This window comes from Propithecus coquereli, unplaced genomic scaffold, assembly GCF_000956105.1.
Source record: "Propithecus coquereli isolate 6110/MARCELLA unplaced genomic scaffold, Pcoq_1.0 Scaffold114, whole genome shotgun sequence".
NCBI lineage: Eukaryota > Metazoa > Chordata > Mammalia > Primates > Indriidae > Propithecus > Propithecus coquereli.
Window position 1 is genome coordinate 346,561 of NW_012135414.1, and position 11,018 is coordinate 357,578.

Below are 11,018 nucleotides of genomic sequence, written 5' to 3' on the forward strand. Positions count from 1 at the left end.
AAAAAAAAAAAAAAAAATGAATCAAAGTGGGTCACGGTGGTGTGCCCATAGTCCACGCTACCTGGCAGGCTGAGGTGTGAAGATCACTTGAGCCCAGGAGTTCAAGTCAAGCCTGGGCAATATATACTCTGTCCCCCATGCCAAAAAAAGGAATGTGGGGACCCGTGTTAGGTCTGGAGCCGAGAGGGAGACGCACAAAGCCTCGTGTAGCAAAATGCTGTTTATTTGAGCATCTGGGTGCAGATGGGTGGAGGCCGAAAAGCGCATCCAAGCTGAGAGAGGGGAGAGCCTTGGGTTTTACAGAGAGTTTTTCCTCAGGAGGGATAAGCATCGTCCTTATCAGGAGGGAAAAGGAAAGTAAGTTCAGTTCCCCTCTTGCATTCCATTCATCTCCCTAGGGGTCTGGCAAAGGCTACATGCCTAACACACCCCTAGGAAGGGGAGAGTGGTGGGTTTTATAGGAGGTTTGGATGGAAGTTTTGGGAAGGTGACTTCTTTAAGCCTAACAACATGGATATTCAGGATCACAGCATTCTGGAATATCCGATCTGACCTTTCATTGGATCATAGAGGTCATTTAAGGAAAAGGTAATTTTTATACTGATCTCAAGGTACTGAACTGTCTTAGCTCAGGCTGCCATAACAAAATACCATAGACTGAGTGGCTTAAACAACAGACATTTATTGACAGTTCTGGATGCTGGGAAGTCCAAGAGCAAGGAGCCAGCAGATTCGGTTCCTGGTGAGGGCCCTCTTCCTGGTTTGCAGAGGTCAACCTGCTTGCTGTCTCCTCACATGCTAGAGAGAGCTCTAGTCTCTTCCCCTTCTTTATAAGGTCACTAATCCCATCATAGGGGCCCCACCTTCATGACCTCATCTAACCCCCATTACCTCCCAACAGCCCCACCTCCAAATACCATCACATTGCGGGTTAGGGCTTCAACATAGGAATTTTGGGAGGACACAAACATTTGGTCCACAATGTGAGCTACGTGACTGATGAGAGTGTTCTTTATTCTCCTTTAACTTCCAAACACCATCAGCTATCCTTTACTCTGAGAAATGTCTAGCCAATTGGAGATAAAAACGTGTGCATGCGTCAGGATTGGAATGCACAGGCACTCCTTTCTTATCCCTCTTGGCAGTTTCTGAATTGTGGCACTCAATTGAACAAAGTTGACTGAGAAGGCAAGAAGAAAGTATTCTTTAAAATAGTTATTGACTGCTGCTTTGTTACTGTTAGAAGTGCCATGAAGGCAGTGACTTGTTTTAATTGCTTTAGAGCAAACCAACTCTATACCTACTTTACCTTTCATCAATGACAGAAATGAAACAAACTCAGTTCAGCTGCTCTCTATTAGTTAAGCAGTTCCTTGCTCCTGTAGACTACACTAACGAAAAAAAATGTATGTGGTTACATTGAGATGCTACCTATTTGTTTCAGATAATACTAGGAAAAAGAAACTATTTCTCTTTCAGGTTCATATCTGTAGTAATAGGTGGTTTATGTTAAGTAGCTTTCTCCTTTCCCTTGGGCAAAAGAAACTTCAGAATTTTCCTAGCCCTTTCAGATTTTTCTGGAAAAGAAAGTGACTAAAACAAACTTCTATGTTTTCTGGGGCTCCCCACATCTCACTTCCCACTGAATAACAGCAACACAGTTTTGAGAAGGACTGAGAATAGGGAAAAGTAGGTACATATGGGAACCGAGGTTTGCTATGCCTTGAGAAAGCCAAGGTGAAGTCCAAGAACATTAAAAGTTTGCTGCTGTTTGGAGCTCTTGAAAGCTTCTACTGCTCGTGGTCCAAGAACAGGAAAGGATGTTGTTTTTGTTTGGGAACTATACCAACTATATTTGAGTTTACATCAACTCAAACTAGAGGAAAACAGAATCCCTAATAATTTCAATTAGCGCCTTTTATAGTTTCTTCCTCATTTATTTTATTTAGCAAATTTGACTTGTATCTGCTTAGTGTTGTAAAACTGCCCTTTTAAGACAAATCATTTTGAGTTATGAGGTTCTAGACTTACAGAAAATACGGAACATTGGCTGCCTGAGACAACTTCCTAAATAAAAATGTGAATGTTCCTGGGTGCCCCCCACTGCCTCCCAAGCTGGATTAGACCCCCTTCTGTGGAATGTGATGACTGTCTCTTGCCTGGCTCTATCTCCGTGATGTTTGTGCTGTATCCTCCGGGACAATGTGATCTTGAGGGCAGCGACTGTCTTACAGAGCTTTGTATCCACAGACTAGAGGTTCTCACAATAAAGATCTGTTCAATGAATGAATTGCAAGCTGATCCCTGACGTTCTCTTTATTGTTATTTTTAGCCCAGCTTCTGAGGCGCTTTTCTGAGGAATTTCTTTTGAAAATTATCGGGGGAATACATAATGTATGATTCCATTTATGTTAAGTTCTAGGAGAGGCAAATCTGTAGTGGAGAAAAAAAAAACAACAGTGGTTGTCTGGGAGGGTGGAACAGAGGTTGGCTGGGAGGAGACAGGAAGGAACTTGCCGGGTGATGGCAGGATTCTACATCGTGATGGTAGTTTCGGTTTTGTGTGTACATTTGTGTAAATTTAGCTAACGTACAGTTAATATATGTGTAGTTCATTGTAAGTAAATTTTACAACAAAATGAAAAAATATTGAACTTTAGTTAACGATATGTATCTTGAGGAATTTTAGAAGGATGGGTACAGATGCCGGCAATTTATTCAAAATGCATCAAAAATTATGGGATGGGTAGACTATTAGATAAGTGATAAAACAAGCACAGTAAAATGTTATTAGAATGTTGGTAAATGATGTTCACTATAAAAATTTCTTAACTTTGCTATATGTTTGAACATTTTGATAATAAAATGCTGGGAAAAGACAGTTCTTTTAGAATGCTAGTTATTCTCAGATGGCTATGAAGTTATAGGGCACTACTGAAATCCTTGCTAGACGGGAACACAGCCTGTGGCATAGGGATTTACTAATCTTCCCCCTAAGTATAATGACATGGCAGTTCCCTGACCCCCAGGCCCAGATTATCCCCTGCAGATTCTGACAGGGCTGGTGGCTAAAACAGAAGCTAACCTTTCAACCTTACTCTTTCTTAAGACTGCCCCAGAGATGAGGAGTCTACCCATCTCCCAACTAGCAGGGACCCCAGGGTAGGGATTATGATTTTCCTGCCATACACTGCAACTTTCAATAAATGTCAGAAAATCCTTCTTTTAATTACATACATTTATTAAGTATGCAAGAAAAAACTAGGTAATAACTGCTTAAGAATAAATACAATGTATTCAGAACAGAACTGATACTTTGTATTTAACTTTTAAAAAGTAATTCTTTCACAATGAAATTTGGATCCTTCATTTTACCCTGACAGAAACAAATCTTTTATAGAGAAGGGCTTTTATAAGTAACATCAACACAGCAGTCTAGTGTACCCATAATTTAAATGAATTTCAGGGAAATAATTTTTTAAAACAACTTTAAAAAAAAGGTTTAAAAATGTTTTGAGTTGTGTATGCCCTGGTTAAGGTTTCAGTTTTCCTCTTCTGTATTTATTGTGTGTGTGTGTGTGTGTGTGTGGAGGGGTGTTGCCTCACCAACAGATGTAGTAGATTTATTGTTATTATTAATATTAGCAACAGTTGCAGCTATTTACAGCTCACACCAGGGAGTGTGTATTTCTGTAGCAGCTCTCTCCTTTTTGAGCTAGAAGATGACCCACACAGCACCAGGCCTGTTCCTGTTCCTGAGAAGGTAAGATGATCTTAGCTTGGTAATTCATGTTAAATTAGGGCAACCTTAGCTCCAGCTGAAGAAGTGCAAACTTCATAATGTACTAAGAAAGATGTAGCTGATGGGACACATTGTTGTCCACCCACAATATCAACCTCAAAAAGTCAAGATGTTCTTTAAATGGACTCCCATAATCTACATAGAGATCCATGGATCTGGCATCCATGAAAAATCCAAACCCTAACTGCATTTTATATATCCGTGGTTCTGAAACTGTGGTCTCTAGACCCACAGCATTAGCTGAGAACTGACTGAAAATGTAAAGCTGGGGCTCCCACCACAGACCTACAAAATCAGAAACTCTGGCTATGGACCCAGAAATCTGTAATTTGACAAATCTTCCAGGTGATGCTAATGCATGCTAGAGTTTGAGCACTACTTTTCCTGTCCTCTGCCAGAAGGAAGAAAACTGGAGGAAAACTCAGTGGACAGGATCAGTGGTTGTTAGGAAAAGAAAACTCAGATTTTCCCAAAAGAGGGTGGAGGGCAATGGGGCAGGAGATAGCATAAAGCCTCTCCAAAGAATGAGAATTACCCTCCATGACTAGGATAAAGTCAGAGCTAATTAATGTGGTATTACAGCAGGTGCTTCTAATACTTAATGAGAGGACAATGGTTAAGCTGCCTTTGGCCCAACAGTACTAGCCCATCATCTTGAGAGCCCCTATAGGAGTGGGGGTAGACAGGGATGAGAACCTGATTCTAAGATGATTTAAGATGGCCTAGGATACAAATGCAAATATGCAGTCTGTCTCTGCCCAAGATACTCACTGGGAAGTACTGCCAAAGAAGGTTGATGCACTTCTCATCCATCACACAAGATAACCATTGATGACTGATGACTTCTCTTAATACATCCACAGTTATCCCATCCAGGACCAGATAATCCTACAATTATCCCAGTACTGTGGAAAGAATATTTGAGTATGAGTTTCCTAGTTGAAGCCAATCAGATCAGGAGCAAAACTTAAGAATGTGGCTCTCACTGCTAAATTTGACTGGCTTTAAAAAAAAAAGAATGTGGCTCTGGAAGTGCTAAACCTTAAAAAGTTTTAAGCTTGCTTATCTTTGCCCTTTGATAATATCATGGGTTTTTTTCAGCCCACTATGTAGTTTTTGAGATGCAGCAACTAACTAACTATACATAATGTTCCACAAATGTACATACGTGTCATGATTTTAATTCCTGTTTCATACTGATATCCTTAATAGTTATTAGTTTTAAAAGTAGCATATAAGAGCTATAAACCAAAATAGCTAACCCCTAGTAGAAAGAGGTCTAGGGGAGAAAAGCACTTGTGTGTTACAAGACAACTCTAAAAACATTACTAGCCCTAAACACATAAACAATACCTTTTCAACTTTTTCACATTGATATTAGAAGAATTTTTACCTAATTATAAAGCTGCGATACATCTCTCTTACAGTATGACAATCTATAATCACAATGTTCTACACTGTGTGCAGCTTGTATGCAGTGAACATTTTCTCACTGAATTACCAAAGCAGTATAGCAATTGAAGTTAGGCCACGACGTCAGACAGAAATGGGCATGAGTCTAACTCTGAAACTTAGTAGGTATATGACTTTAAGTAAATTAATCTCTCCAAGCCTTAGTTTCTTCCTCTGTAAAACGGGAATAACAACAGTACCTACCTCATAAGAATGCTTTAAGGATTAAATAATGCCTGTGAAGCACTAAGCCTAGTACCCAACACTAGACATAGTACTCAGCACATAGAAAGCAAGCAGAATAATGGCCCACCCATCCCAAAGATGTCCATGTCCTTAATACCCAGAACTTGTGACTATGTGATATTACAGGGCAAAGAGATAATTAAGGTTGTAAATGTAATTAAGTTTGCTGATTAATCAGCTGGCCTTGAAGTGGAGAGATTATCCTGGATTATGCAGTGGGCCTAATAATCACAAAGGTCATTGTGAGTGAAAGAGGGAGGCAGGACAGTGAGTGTCAGAGTCAGAGAAAGAAAGAAGATGCTATGCTGCTGGCTTTGAAGGAGGAAGGGGCAATGAGCCAAGGAATACAGGTAGCCTCTAGATGCTGGAAAACGCAAGGAAATGGATTCAGCCCTTAAGCCCCCAGAGGAAACACAGCCCTGCTGACACCCTGACTTTAGTCCAGTGAGCCCCATTTCGGACCTCCAGAACTATAACATAAATTTAACATATCATAAAGTTACAAGTTTATGGTAACTTATTATAGCAATAATAGAAAACTAATCTACATTGTTAATTCATTTGTATTAATGCATGCTAAATAATCACTTCCTTTTCAATTAAAAAATCTATTAATTAAATAGCCCAAAATATGTCAGTCAGAGATAACAGAAATAGTGGTAATCAGTGCTATGGTTAGTTAAATCAGTTTGTCTAAATGATTAATTTCATAAAATAACCTGAATTGAAAGGGATTCACTCTTTTATCTCCAATGACTTGCCCCAAAAATGAATGTCTCAAATATTATTATCCTTATTCTGGTAGATGAAGATAATATGGTAAAATGAACCATCAATCACACTGTTAAATAATACAACAAGAAAATGTTATTCTAGGGAACACTGTGAAAAAGCATGTTCTAAGTTTATGTATATGAGATCCAATCACTATACAGCTTGACAACCAAAAGTAAAAATTTATCAAGTTGCTTCCTGTTGATATACATACAATTTTTACTGAATAAAGAACTAAATTTTAAAACTCTACAAAACATGGTTCATACCAAATTAACTTGTAAGTAGTCAGAACATTGAATATTAGGGAACACATTGTGAATGAATGTGATCTCAGTAAATGTGTTTTTAGTGTAAAATGCCAATTCTTTGTTTTAGATAGTGGCTTTCCCAAAATGAAATGTGCATATACCAGCTGAAGTAAAGTTTATCCCTGGATGTCCAGGAAGATATTTAGAACTTTAATTTTAAAATATCTTATCTTTTTTTCCTTTTTGTCTGTGCATGTTTTATAATGTACATAAAAGATCACTGTAATAGTATATCTATCATTTACAAATAATCAAATTGTGGCGTGCCTTCTTATATTTTTTCTGATAGGAGTTGCATGACTGAAAAAGTTTAGAGTATCACTAACAAGAACCACCAAACTGCTGCCTCTGTCACAGCCTTGTGCTTGATTCTGGTTTAAAAATGCACACATAGGTAGTTTAAACAAAAATTTTCAAACTACAACTAAATGCAAGTTTGCCATCAACCTTTTAAACAGGTTAACCACACATTAAAAGTGTGTCAAATGTTTCAAAGTAGCATTTATATTTTAAAAGCACATTATGAGGTAGACTTATACCAAATATTCAGTGCATATATAATATAAAGGTTTATTAAAACCTTAAAATTTTATGTAGGTATGTATATAGATAAAATAAACTCACCTACAATTCTACATTCTTCCACATGAAAGACTGAAAACAATTCAATTCAAAAGGTAAAAGCCAATTACATTTTTTGAAAGCTTTTCTAATTCTGAAATGAAGAATATTTGAAATGTCAAAAAATTTGTGGGAGGTAGTTTTGTTTTAATTTTAGATTTTTTAGTTATTTTACTAAACCATGCACTTTATAGTTAGTTTTCAATAAATGGAAATATCTTCACTAGAAAGTAAGCAAAAGATACTGTAACTTTTATTATTTTGTTTCCATCATGTTAAAATGATAACATCTAAGCAGGACCAGCCACATAATTTGTGAGCCCAATGCAAAATAAAAATGCGGGCCCCTTGTTTAAAAAATTAAGGATTTCAAGATGGCTATAGCAGAGCAGTAAAACAAGCAAAACACCTTGCTAAGTGTGGGGCACTACACAACTGCACATGTCCAACACCCATAAAGCCAGCACTGAATCTAAGTCTACTTCAACTGCAGCTGAGGAATATGAAGACCTTAGTTATCTTTGTCCCTTGCATCCCTAGAAATAGACTAGGCATATAGTAGACTACGCATTCAAATGTTTGTTGAATGAAAAATTGAGTCGTAACTTGCAGTTTTCCAAATCAGTGAGAAATGCTTGGTTGCTTATGGTCAGAACATCTCTTAACCTGATGAATACAGTCTGTTAATTATAATAAATGCTGGATTCCTCTAGTACTAATAATTTGCACACTGCATTCTGGCTTCATGGGAGCTTGAGACCACATATGCTGAAGGTTCGTTTAATTCATTCAACAAATATTTATTGAATAACTACTCTGTGTCAGGTCCTATACCAGGCACTGGGGATACAAGAATAAATAAGATAGTCCCTGCCCTCAAGGAGCTTACAGTCTAGCATAAAAATTTATAACACCTCAGAACCTACAGAGAAAACTTTCTGGGTATCTAGTATATTATCTGGAACACTCCAATTTTCCTGAAAATGTGAATCTAAAATTTACCAGAAAGCACAGTTGGGGAATGGAAGATGCAGTGAAATTTTTTAAAAAATTCAAATATTCACCCTTTAATGTAAAAATCATGAAACCTAAATAAGGAAGAAACTTAGGAAAGCTGAGAATTCTACCTGTTTTAAAGTCTTTGAATCAGATTTAAATTTTAAAAATTATTTTATTATCTCTGGGTGACATTTTCATTTATAGTGACTTTTATATACACATACGTATAGGAGGTGTGTGTATGTAAGATGTGTTCCTTGGGGCTTTTGATAACACCCATATCTCTATCACTAATTCATTTACAACTAAAGAGAGCAGCATAAAGGTAACTTTGAGCCTTTTCTTTTGATAATAATTTCTATTCATTTGAATGGGAGAAACTCTTAGGACATCATTTAGAATCACCACTAGGGTATAAATTTTAGTACAATCTTATTCTACAATGAGACTAAACTGTGTCTTTGTAATAACGTGATAATTTAAGCATATATTTTAATGGTTATTGACAAAGTTTAATGGCATCTAAAATACTCTTAAGTCTACCTGGATTTTCTTTTCTTTTCTTTTTTTTTTCCTGAACTCTTCCTCTTTTTTTCTTAAAAACATGAAAGACCTCTGTACAAATACAGAGCCTTTGTTGCTTTGTGGTACTTTGGTACATTGCTGTTTATTCCTTAATCTAGCAGCATCTTTTCTTAGTGTGTAGTATCCTACTTAGTTGCAACCAAAAAAAAAAAAATCACTAGCATAGGCTTTAACTGGGAGTTTACATTATCCAGAAGGTTACTGTGAACCTGTCAGAAAAGTGGAAAGCAACCAAAAGAGCTGTCTCAAAGACTGCGTACCCAGAGTTTGTCCAGCTCTTAACTGAGACGCTCTGAACAGGCCTGGTTATCCCATGTCATCCTGAACAGGCTTGGGTTCATCCCATCTCACGGGCAGGCAGGCATATGGATAGTGTCGGAGGAGACAGAACAAACTACTTAGCAGATATAAAAAAATTTTTACAAACCAATAGCAATCTGAGGCAAACAATTATATATACCTCAGGGCTGAGGGAATCACTGTATAATAGTAATAACTCATATTTGTTATAGCCCTTTACATTCTATGAAGTGTTTACATATATCAGAGCTCACTGAATATTTGTAATAACACATTATGAATATAACTTTAACTTTTCATCATGACGAAGTGAATTATACTGAGCATGCTGTTTAAAAAGAAGGCAGGGAGGTATGCTCACATACCCTGAAATACTTGCATCAAAAATAATTATAAGTATTAAATTTTGGCACTTAAAAGATATGCATTAGTTGTCCAAAAATTCATATGTGGCTTCCTTCATGACCAACACAGGTGTCACTGAGTGAATTTCCACAGCACTCAGTAACTGCTGGTCATTAAATGGGGAAGATTGTCATCAGTAAGTTATCAGACTATTTCTCCTGCTAAACATAAGTTTAACAGATACTTATGGATGCCAATACCATATAATCTAACAAATACGGGAAACACTAGGCTTCTAAGAGATTCTCAGAATGTTTTCCCTGTATTGCACGTTCTAGAGAATACAACTTTAACAATGATATAAAGTGATCTTGGTTCTAGACACAGGAGCAGGGAACACATGATTTACCTTTTTCTTGCCTGTTTTCCTAAAATTTTTGGTATAGTCTCTTCTCAGGGATATAACAAGGAGAAATAACAAAATATATGTGTGCTTTGGGCCTCTGAGAAAAAAGACCACTCACATACATTTTTAAAAGACATTTTAAAATAGAGGTCTCTTCTGTTTTAGCCACTTCATTTTCACAGTTGAAAATAAGGAACGACTGTATACTTTATATCCCTAACTCATTCAACACAGCATTGCCATAAATATACTGTTCTGCAGAAAACTTTTTAGAACAGAACAATTTGTACTACATTTACCAACAATTATACTACAGTACCAATTATAATACATTTACCAGTTATCATGAATAAAAATGACTGAATATAATTTAGAGTAAAAAACAGATTAGATTTTATACTCTAAGTGAAATGGGACTTTGAAATGGTAAGATGTAAATTCTTCCAGTACTATAGCATTCCTGATGACCTTTAATTCCTTGATTAAAATTCCCTGATCACATCTTGATCATGACCATACCTCAAAGAAGACCAAAGTTCTTTTGAGTTTGCTGGCTGTTAATTTTTAAATCTCATCTGTGTGGCTCTATTTTAATACAAGGCTGTCTCTCCTCCATTTTTCTTTTCTATTTTGTAGCTGCTTATTCTGCTTGAGGTTTTTTAGTTAGGAATGGACTGTATATATGCCCCTGAGTTTATGGTATGCTCATGGAAATTGTCAATCTTGTAAATGTTTTCATATGGTACAGAAGGTAAGCCAGCTCTGTAATAAAAAACTTTCAGAAGACACCAAACAAATAAATTAGCAGGCCAGTTTATCATCCTTTACAAACTAAAGGGCAAAGTGGTTAAGCAGTACACACACAGGCTTTGGACTAAAGCAAACCAACCACAGCCCTGGGTTTGAATCCAGTGCTACCTACTGCCAGCTCTGTAACTTAAAGCAAGTCACTTAATTTTTCTGACCCATCATTACCACCAAAGAAAACTGCGGTTCATTCTACCTATCTTGCAAGGTTTTTGTGAGGGTTAGTAGTAAAGTATGTACATTATTTGACACATGATAGGTATTCTGTGGTGGTTAAAGAATCATTGGCTGAATTTTGAGTTGGGCCAACTTGTGGGTCCAGCATCTGACATGGAACTCTTTCCAAAATTGATAAAATTTATGGAATCTT